The 15724-nt window shown below is 47.3% G+C and overlaps 1 protein-coding gene across 2 annotated transcripts in view; it reads right to left on the bottom strand.

The window, feature by feature from the left end:
• SV2B (synaptic vesicle glycoprotein 2B) overlaps nt 1-9189 on the bottom strand; it is a 61770-nt gene extending 52581 nt beyond the window's left edge. The window contains exon 1 of one of the 2 annotated variants that reach the window (XM_027466233.3): nt 8918-9189. The gene's annotated coding sequence lies outside the window, so the exon portion shown is untranslated. Of the gene's footprint in view, nt 1-4259; nt 4825-8917 lie in introns of those variants that run through there. The other variant, XM_027466235.3, reaches the window with a different exon arrangement.
• Between the last annotated feature and the right edge of the window lie 6535 nt (nt 9190-15724).

Raw genomic sequence — 15724 nt, 5'->3', positions numbered from 1 at the left:
CAGAAAACCTTGACCTGCCAACTGCAGCTACACATCAAGAGATGAAACCACTGGGATTTCTCAATCTGTGTCTGCATATAAATCATTTAACACCCCCTCCACAAGTGCTCTTAATTAAAGCATGCTTGATCCCTGCAGTGAGACAGCCCTGTTAAAATATCCGTGAGTTTGGACTGTGAATGCGTGCCGGGTGGGGGTGCAGAAGGACACCTTAAAGCTCCCCGAGAAGGGGCTGGTCTTGCTGGTGCCTGCTCCGAGCTTCAGGGGAAGTAGAGAGGAATTAGGGTCACACTTCCTCACTCGTGTCTGCTGAAAGCTTTTGTGAGCCAGCCCTCTGTTGTTGCAGGTTTTTAGAAAAGGCCCACACCTGTCATGTACCCAAACTCTGCACAAAGCACCCTCTCTTCCTCCTCCCTCCCACCGATCAGGGCAGACTGAGCCCTGGCCCCAAAAAAGGGAGAACAGAATGGTTGCTTTTCAATTTTATTATATTATGAGGTGCCATATCCCTCATAATAGCCCATATATCTGTGCTCCTGGCAGAAACCCAGAAGAATTTTGCTTATTTTACTGGATTTGCAGCCCTGGGACTAAAATCGGAATCCACCCACCCAGGGATAGCTTGCAAATCTAAAGGAGCTTTTACCCATTAGTGTTAGCGTCTGGTGCAATAGATCCTCTGTGCCAAGTACAACAGGAGAAGGATTTTTGTGTACTGCCATTCCCCTGAACCTCGCCAATCTTATGGTCATCATCGTGGAGACATCTGATTAAACCTGCTTCTAAACTCGTACTCTGGCTGTGCTAATCCCCCTAAGAACAGGTCTCAGAGGAAATGGCAGCCACCAAAACAAGATGTCACCAGGCTTGTCTGAGGATTGTCACTGCTTTGTCACACTGCTTCATAAATGGGATTCCTCAAAGAAGCCTCAGTCACCACCCTTATGGGGTTTTCCTCTGGCTGCTACCGAAGAGGGAGTCACCAGAAGTCACACATGCCCATGGGAGCAGGGTGTGAGCTCAGGAGGTCAGGAACCTGTGAGCTGCAATAATCAGAGCTCTCAATGCTGGTAAATCTGCAGCAGCCTGAACATGTGCCATAAAGGACGAGACAAACATCCCATGGAGGAGGCCAGTTCTCTGGAGTTGTCCTTCAAGTGGGATGAACTTCCTAGCTTTCTTGCCCTGGCTAAATACTCTTCCATTTCCATTTCAATTTCAATTTCAATTTCAATTTCAATTTCAATTTCAATTTCAATTTCAATTTCAATTTCAATTTCATTTCGATTTCAATTTCATTTTGATTCCAATTCCTTTCACTTTTTCTGACCCAACCCTCCTTTCTAGTTCATTCCAGACAAGGCCTTGTACCCCATCTTCCTTCCCCCCCCAGACACCAGCGTGTGTTGACTGGCAGAAACGTGATGACAAAGTCGTGACTGCACGGGAAGAACAAACAGGCTGAGCAGATGGGCTGTGAGGGAGGAAGGCCTCGTTTAAAACACAAATAGCTGGTGATAATTTAACAGATGTGGTAAGAAAAATCTGGAGAGATGAGCACGAGGTGACTGGATTCCAATTCGAATCAAATATTGTGGAATTTTCCCAGGCAAGGAAAGGTTTCATCTTCCATCTCCTTGCTTATCTCATCCTGAAGAGATAATGACACTGATGCTACAGGTCTTACATGAATGATGTATTTTTTGTTTAGGATTTCACATGACTCCCTGTCCTTACCAAGTGGATTTTTCACAAGAGAAATCCCCCCTCTACAACCCAAATGTCCATGAGAAAAGACTAAAATTCAAGCAGAAGTCCAGAGTCAAAGATTTCAGAACCTTTCCTTCACTTCTCAATACCAAATCAGCATTTCTCAGGAAATATCTTTGGGATGCTATAAAGATCTACACATCTAGCAGATTGTAATATTAATTTGGCCCTAGAATTTCATCTTGGCAGGTGTACCAAAACTACCACAGATGGGTATGAGGATTTTCTCTTTATAAATATCACAGAGCACATTAATTACACAGAGGAAATGAACCCTTCTGAGCAGCACCGCAGCAGGGACCAGGAAAGCACAGTCACCGCTGGCCAACACCTCAGGTTGGACGTGGGAGAAACGTCAGCTGCACACAGACACACGACAGATAGCAGAGATACTCTGGCATCAACCTTCCCGCAGATTTTATAACGTAGTTCATCCAGAAAAATAAATAAATATAGAAATTATAGACATTTCTGGTGCTCTGAAGTGGTTTTCCTGCAAACAGGGAATGAAGGATTTTTAATCATTTGAAACAAACTATTTTTTTTCCTTTTTTTTTTTTTTTCAGTCAGAGGAAGCAAAACCTGCCCTCTAAGATTTTCCTACTGATACAATCATCAAACACCTCAAAGAACACGCATCTGGCAATTCCTGCACTCTTTCCCTCTTACACAGTGCTGGGATTCAGACACACACACAAAGCTCACTCCACTTTCCTGTATTCACTTCACCCACTGGTCACAAGGCACAGATTTTGTACAGAAGATTGTCACTCTGAAGCCCACTAGAAAACAAAACAAAACAAAACAAGCCAAAATTTGCTGTCTAAGAGAGGAGGATCCTTATCTTCAGATTTAATGTAACTGGTGCCTGAAACTCTAAGGATGCTCTAGAGTGAGCACAAGCAGCAGGGTGCCCCACTCCAAGTGCTGAGGTACCTGACATCAAGGAGTAGGAAATGGGTGAATTTGGTGCAGGTGGAGGTTTCTGTATGAATGCTTCACGAGAGGAACATTTTTATAAACAAAACACCCCTGCAATTTTCTCCAGGAGTAGTTTTTTTAACTCTGCCTGTCATAAATAAACCCAGAAAGAATTTGTTTTTGTATCACAAAACCAAATGTTTTCAAAAGCCTCTTCTCACTAAATGATCTTAGCAACTACTGGATCGAAGCACCAGGTTTTGGGTGGAACACAGGTCACTCTAGTATTTTTCCTCTTTCTTTTCTTTTCTTTTCTTTTTTCTTTTCTTTTCTTTTCTTTTCTTTTCTTTTCTTTTCTTTTCTTTTCTTTTCTTTTCTTTTCTTTTCTTTTCTTTTCTTTTCTTTTCTTTTCTTTTCTTTTCTTTTCTTTTCTTTTCTTTCCTTTCCTTTCCTTTCCTTTCCTTTCCTTTCCTTTCCTTTCCTTTCCTTTCCTTTCCTTTCCTTTCCTTTCCTTTCCTTTCCTTTCCTTTCCTTTCCTTTCCTTTCCTTTCCTTTCCTTTCCTTTCCTTTCCTTTCCTTTCCTTTCCTTTCCTTTCCTTTCCTTTCCTTTCCTTTCCTTTCCTTTCCTTTCCTTTCCTTTCCTTTCCTTTCCTTTCCTTTCCTTTCCTTTCCTTTTTTTCTTTTTTTTTTTTTTTTAATTTTATTTTTTCCCAATGGGAGCATTATCTACAGACCTCTGTGGATTCAATGCCACCAGGCTGCTAAGGCTGCTCTTAGTTTTATTACTCCCTGATCCTCTTTAAACAAGGGCCCTAAATTCCTGGTGTAAGAGCTCTGCTAGCAGCCGACCTAGACACGGGACGCCCATTTTGAGAGCCTCATGAGTTAAATCGACTCGCGGACCTCTTGTTCAGAGCAAGCCAATGCCCAGGACATCCGACAGCTCACAGTCCACGTAGTCCAGCTAGACCCCCTTCCTTCCAAGCATCTCTATTTGTTCCTCCCTATATAACAGCTATTTGCAATGCCTTGGGGACTGCTTTCAGGGGGAAAAACGCAGTGAGACCTCACACCAGAGAAAGTTTATCAGCTAGAAAAGTTGACGGGCTTTATGCACCAGCTTAGAGGCAAGAAATCATGAATGACCATGCAAAACTCCGGCAGTAAAGAGCATAGGACCTAAAAAAGCAGGATTTGGGTAGCAGCACCTGCCCATCCATTCCAAATATTCCCCAGACTAAGCTGGAAATACCATAGGAAAAAGGATACAGAGTGGGCAATGAAACGTTATCTGGGTTAAAGCTGCTCTGATTGCCTCAGCACACGCATTGTCTGATCCGCTCGGCTCCCATCCTCTCACTAACAGTAATTAAATTGCTTTGATGAGCACTGACCCCTAGAAAAGCTTCAGTGCAAGCCCAACTGGCTTTCATTGTGTTTTTATATTTTTTTTTCTTCCCTGTGGCTTTTTCAGCTCCCCTCCCTTTGCTTTTCACCCCCTTAAACCTTCTTACTTTTACACCCCAACTGCTTGTCCAGAAAAGGACCAAGAGAAAAGCATCCCTTACCAGAGCTGGGAAACATTTCATCGCAGCCATTCACCATCCATTTCCCTTCTTTCCAACCCAGGGGAGCCGCTCCTGAAAGGCTCGTCCCTTTCCGCTAGGATGTCACAAGCTGGAGATTAGAAGTAAATGCTCTGCAAGCCGAGCTGATCATCCAGGTACTGAGGCACAAGCAGGGGAAAAGTCCATCGGGCAGCGGCAAAGCCCGGCGCACACACGCACACCCCAGGCACAAAGCGCCAGGAGCTGGAGGCAGGAGGGAGAGCAGATGGGAGGGGGGTGGCTGGGGGGAACCAGGCAGCGGGAGATGCTAACGTGACAGATGTGTGGACTCCAAGTTAAACAGGAAATTGGGGATGCTCGGCACACGGAGGAAAGGCACTGAGCTCACGTTAAAGGCAAAGATTTCCCATGGTCTTCCCCCTTTTTGCTCCCTCTCTCTCTTCCAGCCAGGATTTCCCCGGTGATTTCTAGCTCGAACCTCATGCTCAGAAATAAGGCAGGCAGAGCAGGTGCTGCAGGACCAGCCGAGGTATTTCCCTTCCTTGCTGGGAGCTGGGAGCCCAGCATTTTATTCCCCTTCCAAATCAAACTGCCACCAAGTTATTTCAATGGCATCCTCTCGATGCTGAGGGTAAACGTGGGAATGCTGAACAGCACGATGAGGCTTTCGATTTGTCCCAGTTCTGGGTAAGGGAAAATACAATAGGGTCTAAATCCTGATTTAGGTTATGTAGGCTGTAGAGCAGAAAATAGAATAAACTGATTTAAATGCAGGGAAAAAATAAAGTGTGTTGGTGTATTTGGCTTCCCCACTAGCAAACTCTACTTTTCAGCAGTTGAGTCGAGGGTGGGCAGGGTGAGTCTGGGGGGTGGCAGCTGCACCGTGAGGGTCCATGGGGTGAGCAGTGGGGATGTAACTCCACGACAAGGTGGCAGGAACCCCGGTAAATGGTAAAATGCAAACATAAAAAACTGATTTATTTGATAAGGTCTGAAAAGCTGAGCGAAGGAAGACAAACCATACTGTTCTGAGATAGATTCCAGCTTCTGGAGATTAAGGGAGGAAAAGCAAGGGCCCCTCACATGCCCTGCCACAGATCAGCGGTGGCACCGGCTCTGTCCCTGCCTCAGAAGCAGATGCCCCTTTTTGGTTGTTGGTGCAATCCAGGCTGCCTCCTTCCTCACATCCCATTCCCCCCACACACACTCACTGTCCCTGAGCTGCGTTATTGGCTTCCCTTCAGTGTTTTAATGGAGCGCTGACAGTGATTCATTCGCACTCCGAAGAGCTGAACCTGAACTTGCGTCCCCAGCACTGCGTCTCCAGAGCCAGCCCGAGCAGGTACGCTGGGAACATCTTCTCAGGGGCACTGGCTGTGATCCCCAAAGCATCCCTTTTTCTGATTAAAGAAACAGCGTGGAAAAACCTAAGGAGGAGATTACACTTTGGGAAACCTCTGCTTTGGGTCCCTTGCTCCTCCTCCTACCTGCTGCCGCACTCCCTCATCTCTGCAATTATTTATAAAGCTCCGCGTCCTTTCCTAATCGGGATGCTGTAATGTTCCTTTCTGTGCTCCTTTTTGTGCCACACGTCACTCGGGTCTCACTCTGCACCCGGGCCCCTGGTGACCTCTGGGTGCTGCCAGCAGCGCCGTGAGTCACCAGCAACCTGCCCACACCTCCGCCTCCCTCCCTGCCACTGCCCTTTCCAGCAGGGGAGGCCTGGGGGGGTTTAACGCAGTCTAATCCCCAGGCTGGATAATTCAGGGAAAGAGGATTAGCCCTTCTGTCCAGGGCCCTCACCTAAATATAGAGCGGCCCTTGCTTTGTGTCACAGTTCCTTTGCTCTTCCCCATCCCACCCCAGGGGATGTCCCTGTGCGGCTGCAACCCAGGGAGTTACAGCACGAGAAGAGCAGGGGCGAGGATGCACTTCTGGGAAAGGCAGCAGGGCCCGGGCAGACCCATTCCCAGCCGTATATTTTCTCCCTAATGACTGCCAGACTCTCTTGGTAGGGTCACAGCTCTTCCTATGTATTCGGGAACCTGTGCCACAGTCCCAAACTACAGAGCATGACGGGAGGGTAGAAGGGCAGTGCAAAACCTGGATAAACCTGGGAGAAGTCGAGACCTCCAGTCATCCTCCTCCTCCCATCTGCCCCAGACACAAAGTGAGGGCTGGCACAGCCACCACAGGCTCTCTTTTCCTCCCATGTCTTTATTTGGCTGTCAAAGCCCTAATGGGTCCTTCAGTTGCTGTGATGTTAAACATTCATTAGCACCGGAGTAATTCCATAATCTTTTCAGACAAGAACAATTTCATGAGTTTTCAGCTTGTGAGCTGGAAAATTAATTTGCTGACCTGACAGTGCAGGAAGAGAATTTTGGAAGCAGGCTGTGGGCTTTGGTTAGGACTGTTCCTAGCCATGGGATTTGGTACCTGGGCCAGGAAAGGGGAATGGTAAAGCTGGGAGCTGGCACTCAGCGTGGGTGAGGCAGGGAGCCTGACTCATGCTGCACCAAGCACGGGCTCCTCCAAACCCTGACCTCCTCGCCGTGCTGCACGGGCTGGAGAGCATCACCACAGGTCAGTGGGGTCCCTCTGCTTTTTGCATCTAATTGCACCAAAAGCAACATTCCCAACCCAGGAGTTAATATGAGCAATGAAAAACCCCTTCTTCTGCACCCTGGCTTTTTTCTTACAAGGACAGACTGAATCAATTATTATTTCGAATCTAAACTCGTGTACCCCCTGTACCAAACACCAGGTTGCGTGCTTTTATACTCATCATACATGTAGGACCTTCCACGTCCACTTTAACAGCACTTCCAGAAGTTGGTGCCCTCACCCTACCTGCAGACAAGCAGCCAGATTTATGGAGGTTGCCTGCATGGGCTAGGCTGCCTGGCTGTCTTTTGGGTACCGCCTGGCTAAAACTCACATGAGGTTGCACAAAAGCTGGGCTTCCACCTCCAGCTCAGCTCCCTCAATAAACAGTTGTCGGGTACCAGGGATTTTCATGCAGGGAACATAAAAAGCTGCAAATAGCAGAACTACTTCATGGGGCAGAGCACTCTCTGCTGGGCAAGCTGACCAGGATGGCTGTCCTGGGGGGTGCTTTCTCTTTGTCTTGCTTTGATGCTCTGGTAGGGTTCCTCCAGCTCTTCCATTACACTTTGCAAAATCATGTCAGGAAAACCAGCAGTGTCAGTTCAGATCTGAACTCCCAGCTCTCCCGCAGGGAAGGGAGAGGTTCCCTTCCTCTTTCTGCTGCAGGATCAGAGTCCTGGCTTGGTGCTTCACCCCGGGATGGCCAGCGAGGCATTACTGGATATTCAATATACATATATATATATATATATAAAATAATATATCTGCCTAAGTAAGGCAGATCATTAGCCCCTTTCCTCTCTCTTCCCCCAAAGGATAACATCAGGGAGCCAGAAGAGCCATGAAGCAGCAATTTTCACGCCAGGTCGGACACATGACTTACTCTCTTCCTGCCTGTAATTTCTGCCCAGACCTCCCAGGGCAGGAAAGCCCTTTAAGCTCTGCCACTGTGCTTAAAAGCACCCAATCTCAACACAGTGAGGGTTCCTCTGAGCATTGCAATCCTCCTCACCTGTACATTATAATTGTTGAGTTGTTATTCTTTTTTTTTTTTTCTTTTCCTGAGACAAAGTGATCCATTACGATTAGCTTATTATGAATCCAGTTCCTATCGGTGATTTTTAATGGGATCCTGGCATTATGAATCATATTACTGCAGCTAGATGAATATCTCCCTTGAACGACATTTGTTTTCTAAGAGAAGAAGCAGTCCCCGCAGAGATGTAGGTCGGGATGTGCTGTGGGGAGCAGAGAAGTGCATGCACACACGCATAGCAAATTCCCACCAGAGAACCCATGTCCTGCCACAGTCACTGGTCAGAGTGTCAGCCCCACTAGCACCCCAAACCATCGCTTTCTCTCTGTGGCTTCATTTCATCCTTCCTAACAGAGGTGACGAACTGCAGTTTTCAGTTTTAGCTATGTTTAAGGTCTCCCAGGGTCTGGGGAAGATGATGATGGGGGACAATCCAAAGGGGTGCTGGTGGTGTGGTGGGCAGAAGGGTGAACAGAGGCACCCTGGGGTGCTACACCCACACCCACACGGGTGCACAGAGCTCCCGGATGGACACGGCAGCCCCTTCCCCCGTGCACTTTCTCCTTCTCCACCCCAGCCCACCCCGACCTGGACACACACCGTGAGCACTCATTTAAAAATTGCCCGAGCCCAAGTTAAGAGTATAAAAGACAGCAGCACATCCCCTTCTGGGGAGGGCACGGGCAGCTGGGCAGCGTGACGGGGCGAGTTTGCACGGCTGCTTCACTCCTGGCTGCCCCAACACCTCCAATCCCCTTACACGAACACAGTCCCCGACAGTTCCCGTGTATTCATCCCAACTCAGCCACCGGCTCCGCATCCTTAAGCACCTTCATCTCACGGCATCTTCTGTATTAATTTCTAGACAGAGCTTTTCCCTGCCTCTTACACTAACCTCCCCGGCACTCAACACGGAGCCCCCAGGACCTGCCAGCTTTCCATCAGCCTCTCCTCACCCTTTTTTTTTTTTTTTATAATATATAAAAGCACAGAGGGAACACCTTGCTCTTACCTTGGGCACCCTGAATTGCGTCCGGTGCTGCTGGCTGTGCGGCACAGTGGGGCGTGCAGCTGCGGGAGGCTCCGAGCCGGCATCTCCTCTAGCAGTGATGCAGTCCTGCCGGGCGCTGCATGCCAATGATGCAGCCCGGGGGATCCCAGCCTGGGGAGCCCAAGGTGGGGAGGGAAACGGGGGGCTGCTCGCCCCACCCGCAGCGCCACCCACCCCAGCCCTGCTGCGGAGCCGAAGGGGAGGGAGAGGAGGGATGGGAGAGAGCGAGAGGCTGCACAGCAGGCAAGGAGGGAGCGAGATGAAGCTCGTGTCATTTCCTCACAGTAATAAAACCCAGCCTGCTGCCTCAACGTTACAGCTCTAGCAGAGTTCTGCATTGCATGGTTTTTCTTTTTTACTTATTTATTTGTTTTATTTTGATTTTTACTGCCGTCATGCAGGCGTGTTTCTGCAAGTAGAGGGGATCCCAGCATGACTGAGTATTATTCCGGCACCCTTCCCCTCTCCTCTTTATGCACTAGCCCAGTGCTACATGCAAGACCCTGTCCCTGGGGAAGGTGGTGCTTTACATGCCACATTTAGGGGATAACCCTGCTGCAGAATAAACCTCTTCTGCTTAAATCCCCCTTGTGTTTATAAATTGAGAGCTCATTGTCAGAACACCAGCAGCAGAAAAACTCCCAGTGTCCATGCAATTTCGTGCTTGCAAGAGACCATGTGGGTAAAAGTGTGGAGCTTGTTCCACTGCAAGGATCCATCCCAAGTCACTTTGTATGGTTAAAAGAGATAAATGAGTAACGCAAAGGGGTGTCTTACTGGGAAGTAACACAGGCAGAGCTTGGCTACACTGCAATCCAGTTGTAGGGCTGTTCTCCAGGTAGCCAACTCTGCTCTCAGTTCAGCTGAGCTACCTGGGTATCAGTCACAGCAGCACAGATCTGAGGCTGAGCTAACGCCTGAGCAGCTCCCCACAGATTTGGCACTGTTTGCTCACCTTTGGTCAAGCTGGGGACTGCTCCACAGGCTGCTCCCAGCACCGGACTGCAGTGGGGCATACTCTCCATGTGCCCACCGAGTTTATAATAACTAAGAAAGCACTGCCTGTGTGTTTGAGGATGGGGAGCACATCCTGCCACATCCCTGCATGCAGAAATGCCCAGATTAGTCCAGATAATGGGGAATAGTAATAACGATTTTCACTGGCAGATTTCCACTGCTGCTTCTGGTAAACTAAAGCTAAAGAGGAGCACGGAGCTACAGGCTTATTGGTAAGGAAACAGGGACTGAATTACCCAGCAGCATGAATCCTGTGTACTTGCCATAGGGACAGAGCAAAGATTTGGGACTGCAGACCCAGCCACAACACAAGCTACCAACACTAGGAGTCATCATTCATCTGGCTGTTTCCAAAGCCTCTCTGTCCTGTATTTTACAGCCCATTCACTTGCCTCGGCTCACCTGATGTGAATCTCCAGCTCAAATGTGTTTGCAACTGCTGACAGCATTATAAATGGGGCCTGAAAATTCTTTCTTCATCCAGTTGTTTACCGGTGCAGTTCCTCTGACTGTACTGGTGGCACCACTTCCATATGCAAAGTCCAGGAGGTGATTAATTCACTTATTTTCACTCCCACTCATTTAAAAAATTGGAACTAAAATCTGAAGTTCAGCTTTATTCTCTCCAGTGTGATACATTAGTTTAATTGCATTTTGTGTTTGGTACAGGGCACTGACTGCTTTGATATTGGAACACTCCAGAAGTCAAATTATCATCACCCCTCCTGTAAGCTACAGGCCAAGTACCAAGGCTATGGCAAAACCAAAAAGCAAGCCAATCTACCAGAGGGACACTGAGCATCACTTTGTGTGCACATCACCCTACACGTCATTTCTCCAGCTCATTAAACCTTCAAATTCTTCAGATCTCAGTAATTCTGCTTTGTGTCGGATTCATTGCACCTTGCGTGGGTCATGGTCAGAGAGTGCAGCACCTTTCTTGATTGCATTTCCCCAGAGAGGGCTTTGGGGCAGCCCCGGAGGTGCTTTCCAAAGACCACTGCGGCTGCACTCTGAGGAAGGCTGCTTTGCCTTGCATTGCCTTGCATCTGCAGCTGGCATCATGAGGAACAAGCAGCAAACCAGCTGAACAAGCACCCCACTGTTCCTGCTGGGCTTTTCTCAACTCCCAGCAAAGCCCCTCACATCCATACCTGCACTGCTTTCTGCTGCCTATGCGTGACAGATCTAGCTAGAGGAAATTTATATTAAGTCTCATTGCAGGATAAGCAAGGAAGGGGACAAAAAACCTGGGAGGCGTTCCTTATCATTGGACTGTGATCATCAGTGCTTTTAATTACCTCTGCACCCCAGGCACATCCCTGCCTCTCTCTGTTAACTGCTGTCTTGTGGAGCCAGGCAAACAGGAGAGCTCCTCTTCAGCAGCTGCTCAAATGCTGTTGGGAAGGCGTACAGGGGAAACTGAAGCAAAGCAAGAAGGTTTGCAGGCTGTCCAGTGAAAGGAAGGTAATTACAGAAAAAGAAAGACCACAAGCAATGTGTGTTTCATGGCTCTGCCAGGGTGCTTGCTGCGAGAGGCACTCAATATCCCTGCTGCTGAGAGACCAGCAGACGGTCAGGGCAGGTCTTTAGGGTTTGGATTTTAGGGCTCTCTCCTCAAATGCACGCTCACTTGTCCTTCTTTGCATCATCTGCATGCAGAGATCCCAAGCAATGTTTGATTCCATCTGCTATTGTACCTGGCGAGTGGCATTACTAATACAGATAATGAATACAAGGCACAAAGCTATACAAGTGCTAGCTCTAATTACTGTTATTGCTGCCTGCTTGCTGGCAGATGTAGGTAAAGTGCTGATGGCAGAATTCTGGTTATCAAAAAAAGAGCTGTTGGTCCTCTGCACTGTGGGTCTCGCTGCAACAGGATGACATTGCCAAGACCCACGAACAAATTGTGAGGACAAAGCCAACAGCAAAAGGAAAAAGCCAAGCTGGGCTGCGGTGCGGGAGCACTGCGTTACCTCCCATCACAACAGATCAGAGCTGCCGTGTGTTTGGGAAATGGACGGCAGATCCCCCCAGCAGATAAATATGACATAAAGAGTTTTATGTCTGATGTGAAATCTGTCGTGCTAAAATAAGGATTTGGATCTCTGAAAGATTTCTGTGCCCATACTTCAGGTATATATGGGTATGGGTACATTCATATGGGTACACACATGACACCTGAAGCATGACACTTGCTACCTCTCATTGCCGTCTGCTGATTTTACCATTATAAGGAGGGACTAATGGCTGGGACTGGGAGGAAGAGGAAACAAATCTCAGCACATTTTACCTTTCACATTGAAATTCTGATCTTGTCTGTCTAAGGCTTGTTTTCACCAAGTATAATATTTTTTTTCTTAGATTAATCAGTCACTGTCTGTTTGGCACAAGCACTGGCTATCACAGCAAACTGAACAAATGCAGTCAGTGGCTCCAGACAGGCCTCTCCTCCTCAGAGAGGTGATAGACGAGAGTGGGCCTGCAAAATGCCAATTGTATTTGTGCTCTTTGATGTATTTCAAATTTAAAGGGCTCTGACACTACCTAAAACTGGCACATCTCCACTGATGCTGAAATTTCAGGGCAAAAGTGCAGCCATTGTGGCAATATCAATTCACCTGAGCTAAAAATGTGAACTGTAGAGGCCAGGCCACACTAGAAAAATAGCAAATGAGTGTAATAAAAAGAGCTTGGCTGAAAACTACTTGTGACATTGAAACTTTGGTTTTCCAAAGAGCTCTTAAGTGGTGCCCCTGATGCATGCAGCCACAGGCCAGTGAAATGCAATGCTAAAAGACTTCCATCAGCAGCATCACTAGCTGCAAATGGTTGAGCATGAAGGGATAAGGGTGCTTAAATTTCTTTGATCCAGCAGAAACCATTCCATAAGACAGGCCTGAGCAGAAAAACACAGCTACGTTGGCAGGTGTTGGTGCAAAGGCCAAGCTAATGAGCACAGTAGGACCTGTGCTGACAGTGTCAGACCCACTCAGGTGTAGAGCTGTCACTGTCACATGCAAGGCTCTGCTAAAGGCACTGCACCGTCGTCATGTCTCTGTAATGGCTGCATCCTTGACAGGCATCTCGAGGATCACTTTAAACTTTATCTTTTTTTTTTTTCTTTTTTCTTTCTTTCCTGCTAATGGTTCTGTTAGTCATGACTTAAAATCTCGAGTAAAATTGCAGTGAACCGTTAAAGAGCAGTTCAAACATCTTTTTCTTCCTTTTTTTCCCCTGTCTTTCAAAAAGGTTGAAATGGTGGAACGCATTATCAGGTTAACTATGACTCTGCAGAGCTCTTATGTGCTAGGCAGAGTTTATTTATGTGGAAAGGATGAATAGTTCCCTACATGTTAATAGCACAATCAACGACAAAATCCTTGGCATTAATATTTAACATCCTTTGTTATGTACATGCCTGACTGTTATCCAGAGAGGGCTGAGTCAGGAGATCAGAAGCTGCTGGGAATTGAATAACCATTATTTGTGGGATTTCACAGAATGGAAGCCGGAAAATAGAAAAGACTTTGTTTTTCTATATGGCCATCCAATTTTCAAGAGATTGTATTTTTATGGATACTGTGCAATATAGGCAAGAAATTATTACAACTGTGCTCTATGGCTTTTTTCAACACCTGATTTATTTAACATTACAGCCTGCTTAGTCTCGCTCTGTAGGTGTGTATAGGTATTAATTTTATGAGAAATGAAGGAGAAAATTTAATACTGCAAGCCCAGCAGGCATCCATTGCAAATTCATAACTATTCATGTAAGAGTAGGACAGAAATCAGAAAAAGAATCGGCTCTACGGAGCAGATACATACACATATTTAATATAACATATATTCTATATGTTACGTTAAATACATCTTAACCTTAATATGGGTATTCCTTTGGACCCATTGTGATACAGATGACTGTTATAGGTGTTTTTCTCCTGATGCCCTGCACAGAACAGGTATCGGTGTTGTCAGTAGCTTTCCCGATATCAATCTAGTTACAGCTGTTATTCAATTTAAATTGCCCATAAACGCTACACTTGCAAAGCCTTCCCACATTTCCACGATCGCTCTGTAATTACAGTAAATTTTCTAGCCCTGGTGTACAGCACTCTTTTCATGTGAGTGATTTTCAGGAACACTCTGTTTTATGTGGGCATCTAAGGGTGTAAGAAAATGTGCTATATTATATTACAAAGAAGTTTTATATGAACCTGTGATACCAGAAACAAAGAGACAGGGGAAGGAGGGGTTCGTGTTTCATATATTTTTTACTTGTCTGGAAGAGTCTTTTTTTCTGAAGCCATGCTTTCTGGGGAATTTCCTTGAGGGAAGCAAAGGGGCTTCCCCCTCCTTCAATAAAAGCCAGAGAAAAAAGGGTTTGGGGGATTTTTAGTAGAAGCTGCTCGCTCATGTTCTTGCATCTCGGCCTATACACTAGCCTGCTCTAAATCGCACCAGAACTGTTTGCACGGGGGAAGAAACTCGGTATAAAAAGAGAGAGAAGGGGGAGGAAAAAAAAAGTAAAAATAAATAAAAATCCAGGGAGCAGAAGTGAAGAGGAGGCGGTGAAAAGCAGGGAAAAGCACCAGAGGCAGCAGGCGCAGGGCCCAGCCGCCCCCAGCAGGCGGCAGCAGGCAGCACGGGCCTGCCTGGCTCCTGCGGCCTCCTGATAGCTGCTGCCCGCTGGCCAAAATACGAGCTGAAAATAAATAAATGACTGAATAAATGGTTAAAGGGGCAAGGTCCTGCAGCTGGGTGGAGACAATCCTAAGCATGAAGACGGGCTGGGAGGAGAGTGGATTGAGAACGGCCCTGAGGAGGACCTGGGGGTGGTGGTGGATGAAAAATGCAGCGGGAGCTGAGTGTGGGATCACAGCCTGGAAAGGCAGCTGCACCCCGGGCGGCACCGACAGCAGCAGCGTGGGCAGCGGGGAGAGGGAGGGATTGTTCCTCTCTGCTCTGATCTCCAGAGATCCTGCCTGGAGCCCTGTGTTTAGCTCTGGGGCCTCCAGCACAAGGATGTGGAGCTGTTAGAGCAGATCTGGAGGTGGCCGTGAGGATGGTTATAGGGCTGGGGCAACTCTCCTTTGAATAAATAAATAAATAAATAAAGGCTAAAAGAGCTAGGGTTTACATTACAGAGAAGAGAAAGCTCTGTGGAGACCTTCTGGTGGCCTTCCAGTACCTAAAGGGTGCCCACAAGAAATCTGGAGAGAGACTATCAGGAGGGTACTGACAGGACAAAGAGTAATGGCTTTAAACTAAAAGATGGTAGATTTAGATTAGATGTTACAAAAAAAAAAATCACAGTGAGGGTGGGAGGGTGATGGGGCACTGGCATGGGCTGCCCATGTGGATGCCCCATCCCTGAAAGTGTTCAAGGCCAGGCTGGAAGGGGCCTGGGCAACCTGCTGGTGGGAGGTGTCCCTGCCCATGGTAATGGGGTTGGAACTGGATGGGCTTTAAGGTCCCTTCCAACTCAACCCATCTTGTGATTCTGTGATTCTATGATTCTTTGAAATGAAGACACAAAATCCACAGGCGACTCCATGTAAAGAAAGTGAGAGGCCCCCTGGGCCTCAACCCTGAGGAATTGTGTGGTTCTTCTGAAGGAGCTCTGGGGAAGTGGAGATGGGACTGTGCTGAGAATTTTGGCCCCTGCCCATATTTGCCAGGTTGAGGTTGGTTTTGAGGACAGTTTTCCCTCAGAATCAGGCTCATTGGTGCAGGTGGGAACACAAG

Source organism: Anas platyrhynchos, chromosome 11, assembly GCF_047663525.1.
Source record: "Anas platyrhynchos isolate ZD024472 breed Pekin duck chromosome 11, IASCAAS_PekinDuck_T2T, whole genome shotgun sequence".
NCBI classification, from domain to species: Eukaryota; Metazoa; Chordata; class Aves; order Anseriformes; family Anatidae; genus Anas; species Anas platyrhynchos.
This window is presented reverse-complemented; position numbering and strand designations above follow the sequence as displayed.